The sequence below is a fragment of the Rosa rugosa genome, chromosome 4, assembly GCF_958449725.1.
Source record: "Rosa rugosa chromosome 4, drRosRugo1.1, whole genome shotgun sequence".
Lineage (NCBI taxonomy): Eukaryota > Viridiplantae > Streptophyta > Magnoliopsida > Rosales > Rosaceae > Rosa > Rosa rugosa.
In genome coordinates this window covers 20,304,076-20,312,511 of record NC_084823.1, presented here as the reverse complement: position 1 = coordinate 20,312,511, position 8,436 = coordinate 20,304,076, and the positions used below count along the sequence as shown (strand labels likewise).

The 8,436-nt window shown below is 37.3% G+C and overlaps 1 long non-coding RNA gene across 1 annotated transcript; it reads right to left on the bottom strand.

Moving 5' to 3' along the window:
* Positions 1-2,431: 2,431 nt before the first annotated feature.
* On the bottom strand, positions 2,432-4,437 carry LOC133741911 (uncharacterized). Its single transcript, XR_009862228.1, has 3 exons — positions 3,959-4,437; positions 3,761-3,832; positions 2,432-2,975 (listed from the first exon to the last, which is right to left on the bottom strand). It is a non-coding gene; the product is annotated as an uncharacterized LOC133741911 (long non-coding RNA).
* Positions 4,438-8,436: the final 3,999 nt, after the last annotated feature.

Genomic DNA, 8,436 nt, shown 5'->3' with positions numbered 1-8,436 from the left:
TAGAATTGAAAAAGAGGAGAAGACGAGGAAGAACGACAGTTTGTTCTTGTACAAAGCGAGAAAACAAAACCCTTTCTGTTTCATATAAATTGGATGATGTGATTCAGGGTTTGTGTGATTTGAATTGGATGATTATGTGCAATATTGACTAGGATTGAAGAGGCGCCACAGGGAACAAAGTGAAGAGGAGAAAAGGAGAAGAAGGAGGAAGAGCGTTCGTAAGTTGAAGCTTGAACATCTGGTTTGTTAGTCGCCATCTAGGAAATAGTAGGTCTTGTAAATTCCTTTCGGAAGACCCATGAGTTTGAACATGAACGATAAGAGTTTTAATTCTTCATCGGTTCATTCCAAGTCTTCAATGATAAAGATTAAAGAACCCATGAAGATATGCATCTGTTCAGTATAATATTGAACCAAGAAATCCGAAGGTTATCAACCCAGGTATGAGGCTTCATTTTTCTTTGCAGCAATTTTTATCTTTTGTAGTGTGAGAAACTAGTCTTTACTCTTTCGAATTATTTAAACTAATCCTCATCTTACTGCATAGCATAAGTTGGACTGTAGCTATGTTCTTGTTGCATATTTGTCTATTATCAAACTTTCACACATTTGTGTGTCAAGAGGTGTATGATTCAATCTTATTAGTTTGTCAAGACGTGTTGATTTATGTGTTTCTTTGTTTTACGTTTTTCCTTATTAAGAGGAGTTTTTATTTATGTACGTCTGGTTTGCTACTGTGATGTCTAGTTCTTACTCAAATTTCTCTAGTCTGGTTACAATCTTCATTTACGCACCCTCTTTTAAATTGTCAACAACATAGAAGTGTTTCTTTGGTCAATTTTCTCAGAAAACCCTAAATTGAAAGGGCACATAAGAACTCGTTCAATTTCTTCCGTACAAATTTTTCTTTTGCTCTGATAAAACCCTAAGTTGAAAAGGAGAAGATTGGAGGAATGAAGAATTGCATTGAGGAATGATAGATTTCCCAATACTCGTAAGTTTTCTGGTACCCAAATCTCTCTCTCTCTTCAACCATGCCATCAGATCTTTGACGAGGTCATGATTTATTGTTTATGATTCTCACAATGAGTTCTTGCAGGTTGGACCATCTTGCAGGTATGGCTTAGCATCTTCAAGAGCAATGGATGCCTTTTAGTAAATATCTCATATAATGTTGTAGGCTTTGCGGAAGCAAGGAGAGGTTGCTGTGGCACGGGGATTGTAGAGACCACATCATTGCTGTGCAATTCAAAGTCAATAGGAACTTGTGCTAATGCAACTCAATATGTGTTCTGGGACAGCGTTCATCCATCTGAAGCTGCTAATCAATTTCTTGCTGATGCATTGATTGTCCAAGGGGTTCCCCTCATTTCATGAGGATGGTATATGCATGTTCCTAGAGAACTCTACAAAATGGTGAAAACTGCTATCCCTTTCTTTTGGGTTCTACTATGTTTACAGAGATAGTGATAAAAACTCAAATTCTGTTTATACACGTTATTTTGCTTATTCAGAATAATGTTGCTAGTAAATTTTATTTTCCTTTGGGACGTACAAGGTTGTATGCAATCTGTAATTTATTAAGGGAAAAACTCACAAACAGTACCTGAACTTCAAGCCACTAATAACTTTCGTACCTCAAGTTCAAAAAATATCGGATTGGTACCTGAACTTCTGACCCCGACCCAATATCAGTATCTGGGAACAGTAAAATCGTTAACGGAGTTAATTTTTGAAGGGTAAATATGTCATTTCACTGTTCATCATCTCCAAAACTCTCCCCTCTCTCTCTGCAAACCCAGATTTTTCATTATCTTCTTCATACCTCACACACACAAACCCAAATCGACCAAAGGAGAGGTGAGAGGAGTTGGTGGTGGATGGGACGGTGGCTATTGAAGAAGTGAAAGGTTGGTTGATAGTGGTGATGATGTATAAAGAAGAAGAAGAAGAAGAAGAAGAAATCTGGTATTGCAGAGAGAGGGGAGAGTTTTGGAGATGATGAACAGTGAAATGACAGATTTACCCTTCAAAAATTAACCCAGTTAACGATTTTACTGTTCCCAGGTACTGATATTGGGTCGGGGTCAAAAGTTCAGGTACCAATCTGATATTTTTTGAACTTGAGGTACGAAAGTTATTAGTGGCCAATAGGTCAGGTACTGTTTGTGAGATTTTCCCATTTATTAATGTAAGAAATTCCTTCAGACCAAAATGGTTTGGAAATTGGAAAATTGTGGTTGACTTGTACTGTTTTACAGTAGTTTGACTCGTTTCTTTTGAAATGTATCCTTGACGAGGTCGGTTGGCTTTGCAGTTGAGGCTTACATTCTAGCTATATGAAATCCGAAATTGTGATCAATTCGATCATTAACTATTCCAAATTAAAGGCCTCTTACACTAACTATTCCGAAGGTTATATTGGTTGAAATCCTCTGTCGGCTTCCCTGCAATTAGTTCATTTTGTGATTCAAGTGTGTGTCCAAAGTCCAAACGTTGCTACAGTCTCAAATGGTCAAGGAAGGACAAGGAAGGCAAATTCAAATGGTCAGTCGACCCTGTTACTATAACCTGCAAACATAAGAAGCTCAACCCGGACAAGGTTTGGGTGCGAAGTTTCCACCCAAACAATGAGGATATAGTGCATTTCTCTCACCTTGGAGACTTCTTTCACGTGCAACCTTCGTGGAGGAATGTTAGAGATAGTCACACAGGGTATACGCCATCGTTTATACGAATTCATCTACCCGTCTTTGCTCCCATGGTGGCCTACCCCGGTTCCTCGACTCCAAAACCTCTGGGCTAGCTAGGGTACAATATAGTAATTCTGAAACTTAATTGTGTAATCGAGAAGACGTGGGTCAGAAATAAACTGAAGTACGTCATTCGATCAAAAATAAACACTGGAAGTGCCATATCTAAATGTACTTGTCAGGTTCAATATCTTCTGCCTCAACTTCTTCTTAGTCACTGTCCTGCAGCAGGAATTTGTTCAAAGATTATCGTGAAAGATTAAAGTGAATTAAGTAATTTGATCAAGAAAGATATCCAAGATCAATATGTGCAGTCATAAATACACAAGCTGAGCCTAATACTGAAAGTAGGTGAACTTCAATACTTGATTTCAGAGAAGTATTCAATTTTATAGTTGCCAGTAGTTTAACAATATTTAGATAACTTTGTCTATGTTCTAAAGGATCGTAATGTTGGTCTTTTTAGTTCTGCATTCCTAACTTTAAGACCTTGAGGAATGCCAATGATACAAAAATTTCCTAATAAAAACTATATTTCTAGAAATATGCTCTCAAGCTTTTACCTAGTCCTTTGCTTTTCTTCACTCCACTTGATCATCCCTGCAGACTGCTAAACCTTTGAGTCTTCTTCTTCTTTATTTTTGGTAATTTCTTCTATCCTTTCTGATCTTACAAGTTATATTCATTCTTCTTCCAAATGCATTCAATATCACAGTGCCTTCTCCTTTTGGCTCAACGTACAACTTGCAACTCCACTATAGGTGTGGGACTAGCTATCAACTAATCTAATCAATTTCATCTGTACGTGATCAATTTCTTTCTGAATTTCAAATAAAACAAAGTTACGTACTTAGGTTCTTCAGTGCAAACAGATAAAGAAAAGCTTTAATTAGCAATAAAATATTTATTAGTTTCTTTCTAATACTGTTAGGAATTACGAGAAGCAGATACAGTACCAGAAACAAATCATAAAACTAGCAAAGAAAAAGTAGAAGAAACAAATATACCTTTAAGACCCAAACGCAAATGCAACAAACGGGAGACCTGCAAATATAACTCAAAACGAAGACCTCTGCAACCTACAAATTTGATCGAAGCCATTCAATTTCTTGACAGAATCACATTCAAAAACCAAAGAACTAACCAAAATCAACTCCAATTTACCGAAAATAGACTGCAAACATATACCAAAAAGCCAAAAATACCTAACGAGCGACAAGATTTCGATTGCTAAACAGAAATCGAGTGTGACAAGCAACTGATTGCTAAGCATTAGCAAGAAGTCGAGAGAGCACGTGAGATTGGAGGAGGTATTTGGGGCTGAGGTGTTAGGTTTTTTGATTTGGGTATTACGGATTTTGGGCCAAGATTGGTTTCATAGGAAATGAAGCAGGATGTGAGAGGCTGAGAGAGAAGGATGACGAAAAGGATGGCGAAGGTACGATTCAGATTTGGTTGTTTGGTGTTTGGTATGTTTTTCGATCTGGTTTTTGAGGGTGAGAGCGACTGGAGGAGAGAAGAGGAAGTAAAAGATAGAGAAAGAAGAAAAATGACAACAAAAGAAGAAAAAAAAAGAAGCAAATAATCTGAGCGCCAAAGATTAACTATGGACCAAGAAGAAAGAAGGAAGAAGGACGCTGGAAGAGAGAGGCAAATAGAGAACCTCAATCCTCAGTTCGAAAAAAAAAACATAGTTATAATAAGTGTTAATACTTCATTATTACAAGTTTTCAGAACCACTTTACTAATAAAACAACTAATGTGTTGCTATAATAGTAAAACTTCATATGTTTAAGTAAATTTGCGGTGAGTCCTTTATGGTGTAATAAAGTTGTCTATTTTGTAACTATTGTCCTTTAGGAATTATTTACTTATTTGACAATGTGTTTTCTAGATTTTACGGCAATTGAGGTTCAAAGTAATAACCAATGTTGTATTTGTGGTAATTCTTCAATATTACAAGTTTGACAACGAATTGTTGTAGAAGAAGTAATCAAACTCTTATTTGTGGTAATTTTTTATATTACAAGTCTGAGAACCATTTTACTAATGTGACAACGAATTGCTGTCAAAGTAGTAAAACTTTATGTATATATTGTAAATGAGGCGCGAGTCCTTAATTGTGTATTAAAGTTCTATATGTTGTAACTAATACTTTTCTTGTGTAAATCTCATCATCCATGAGAGAATTACTCGTTTGACAATGCATTTTACTATAAATTACAACAATTGAGGTATAAAGTGGTAATTATGGTTGTTTTTAGGGGTTTTTCCCGTATACCCAAAAAGCACCAGTATTTTTCCCAACTACCCAACACTTTTGTATTACACTGTTTCTTTTAAGAAAAGACTAACAGGGATAAGTCTTTTATCTAAATGCCAATTGTATCTTATATTATTCTGTAGTTTTGCTAATACTGTTTGACTAAACAAACTTTATTTTAAACGTCAAAAGTAGGACAAAACTAGCCTTCAACATGCCTAATTTCTCCTAACGGCCTCTCGCCTAACGGATACTTAACAGGCGGAATCACTGCTGCTTGTCTTAGTTTTGGATTTAAAACTGATTTTTCAGTTGAACAGTATAACCAGAACCTAAGAATTCTACAAGATGTAGACACTTAGATAGTGACAAGATAAAGACAACTATAATTAGGGCAATTTAATGACAATTATAAATGTTTGAAGAAATGGGTGAGCAACCATACGAATTTATTTATTCAAATATACATACATGTTAAACATTCAGAGCCTCATTCTCAGGTAAACAGCAAAAGCTGTTTAGCTATCCATAAGAATGAGAACAGGTACTTACTTGTACTGAAGCACACTACTTCACTTCTAGATATAAATGGAAGCACACTACTATGGCTCTTTTCGAATATCAGACTGATGTTTCCGTTTTCGAATGCCTTACAAATGAAACTAAAGCTCTTTATATAGAGAGCGGAACTCAAACTAGAATTCAAAACATAACAATGTACAGAACAACTCCGTGACTTTTCAGCTTTCTGAGTGCTCCTGATGATGGAGGTCGGATGGAGAAAGCAGAAAAGGATTGGGTGAAGTGTCTCTTTCTTCTTTTGAAAAAGCAAAAGTAGCTTTAGAAAAAGTCTAAAGTTCTACAGTTGCAAATTTGGAGCTTTATTCTTCTCCTGTAGCTTCACATGTTCTCATCTGTTTCAGAATTGTGGCCAAAGACAAAGGAGTTGTTGTCTGTCTGGGCCATGCGAGTGGTTGTAGCGTTGTCTTCGACATCTGTATCAACATACATCTTATAGTGGTTGTCATTTTCAAGCTTTTCCACCCACTGCATGCATGCCATTGTCGAGTCTATCTCTTTTCTGGTGAGAGATAGGAATAGATCACTGCTGACTACGTCAGGATGATCATAGGCAGTGATAATGGTTTTCTCTCCTGCTGCCAGGAAGGTATTGCTGATGTCTTCAGAGATGATCTTTTTAATGTACTCCAGGGCCATGGCCTTCATCCATGGGATGCTTGAGTTTGGCTGACCATTGTACCCAACGCAGGCAGGTTGTAGATATTTTCTTTGAATAATTCTCACATAATGATATGGAGAAATATATTCAACCTCACCGTTTGCCTTTCGGATCCATTCTGGGGGAGTGGATCTAAACTTTAGTCGAAGTGTGCTGTCAGCATTTCTGACATTCTTGACAGTATTGACGATGATGGGCGGCAAACCTTTTAGATCATCATTTGTTTTAGTCCACAGATTATGGACAAAACCATTTTCAACAAACCAAAGCTTGTGTTCTTGGGGATGTTCACTCTGAACATTTACCAGGTATCTTCCAACATATGGTCCCGCTATGATGAAGAGGGTTGGAGGAACTAGGTCTTCTGAATTGTGTCTTCCTATCAGATTGTGGAAGTCATGCCAATCTGTTTCAGTGAGTGCCATGATAGGGATCTTAGCACTTTCTGGATTTTCAAGGAAATTAATTTTTTCTTTCTTGACAGCACTCTGCTGTAGTTCTTCGAACTGTGGCCTGCCATTTTCATAGAGTTCCTCAGCTAAAGCGAAAAGAGCTGGGAACATTAGACCACTGCTTCTTTCTTGGAAGGCAAATAAAAGATTGTCCAGAATTGCCTTCTGGTGGTAGGCGAGTCTCCTGCCAGTTCTAAACACAGGAGTATCAAAAGTTCGAAGTTCATAATTAAAAACATTAATTACTCCAGTTGGAGTAGGTTTGCTTTTTGGCAAAGCAACAGCCGTCAACGGTCTTGATGAGCCTTTACCGTCTGCCGTTTGAGACGGGCTAGCCAATCCTTTACCCTGGGATTGATCAGTTATGGCTGGTCTTTTTGGACCTAGCAGGAATTTTTTGAGGATTTCTTCTTTGGGATCCTCGATATCCTCATGTTCTTTCCCAAGTCTTCTGCTTCTGGGATTGCGACCTTCGTCATCATCTCTTCTGTTGAACATGGCTAATTCTCTTGTCAAGGCGTCTGGAAGATAATTCTTGTTTCCTGCAATTAATTCAACAACATAATCGTATTGGTTAAGAAATAATTGCCAGTTAGCTAATCTTCCTCTATCAGCAGCTTTATCAAGTTTGAAATTTTTGAAATTCTTTACTCTGGCACAATCGGTGCGAACAGTAAAGGGTTTTCCAAGAAAAGCTGGAGAATTTAAAATCGTTTTCTTTACAGCCAAAATTTCTTTTTCCCCTGTGGGATAATTCAGTTCTGCAGGGCTGAACTTGCCACTACAAAATTTACAGATTTTTTCAATGTTAGTTCCAGGCGTTTTTGCCAGAACAACACCGGACCAGTAATTATCACTCGCATCTGTTTGGAGGATAATTTCATCATTCTCTTCTGGTTGTTGAAGAGGAGGGAGGTTTTTGCAGAGATTTTTTATCTGCTTCACAGTTTTTTCATCATCTTCTGTGAAGTTCCGTTTTCTTTTGGAACTTGTCTTTGGGGATAACATTGCTGTTAACCCTGAGATCTTGGGGATGAAATCTCTCCCATAATTTATGACACCAAGGAATCTCTCTAGACTCTTAGCATCAGGAATTCTATCTGGGAATTTCCAAATTTTCTCAAGGATATGAGGTTGGAGTTTTATCACTCCATTTTTGATATTTATACCTAGGAAATCAACTTCATCAAGGATAAAGAAGATTTTCTTTTCACCTAGGATAATTTCATGCTGAACTATCAGCTTTACAACCTCATGGAGGTGTTTCATATGTTCTTCTCTGTTTTTGGAGAAGACCAGAATGTCATCTATGTAGACGACGCAAAACTCCGCAACGTGCTTGAAGATATTATCCATTTTTCTCTGGAATATTGAGGGAGCTTGCTTTAAACCAAAAGGCATTACTAACCATTCGTAATGTCCTTGTGGTGTTCCAAATGCAGTGAGAGGTACACTCTCAGGATGCATTTTGACTTGCCAAAATCCTGACTTTGCATCAAATTTTGAAAAGACTTTAGCTCCTCTGAGCTGGTTGATCAATACTCTTACTTGAGCAATTTGATAGCCGTCTTTGACAGTCTTCTTATTGACATCTCGATAGTCAATAACCATTCTAGCTTTTCCTCGAAGGGTTTCTGCATGATTTCTCACGTAGAATGCTGGAGCATGATGAGGGCTAGTGGAAGGTTGAATTAATCTCTTGTTCAGGAGATCTTCAATATCTTTTCT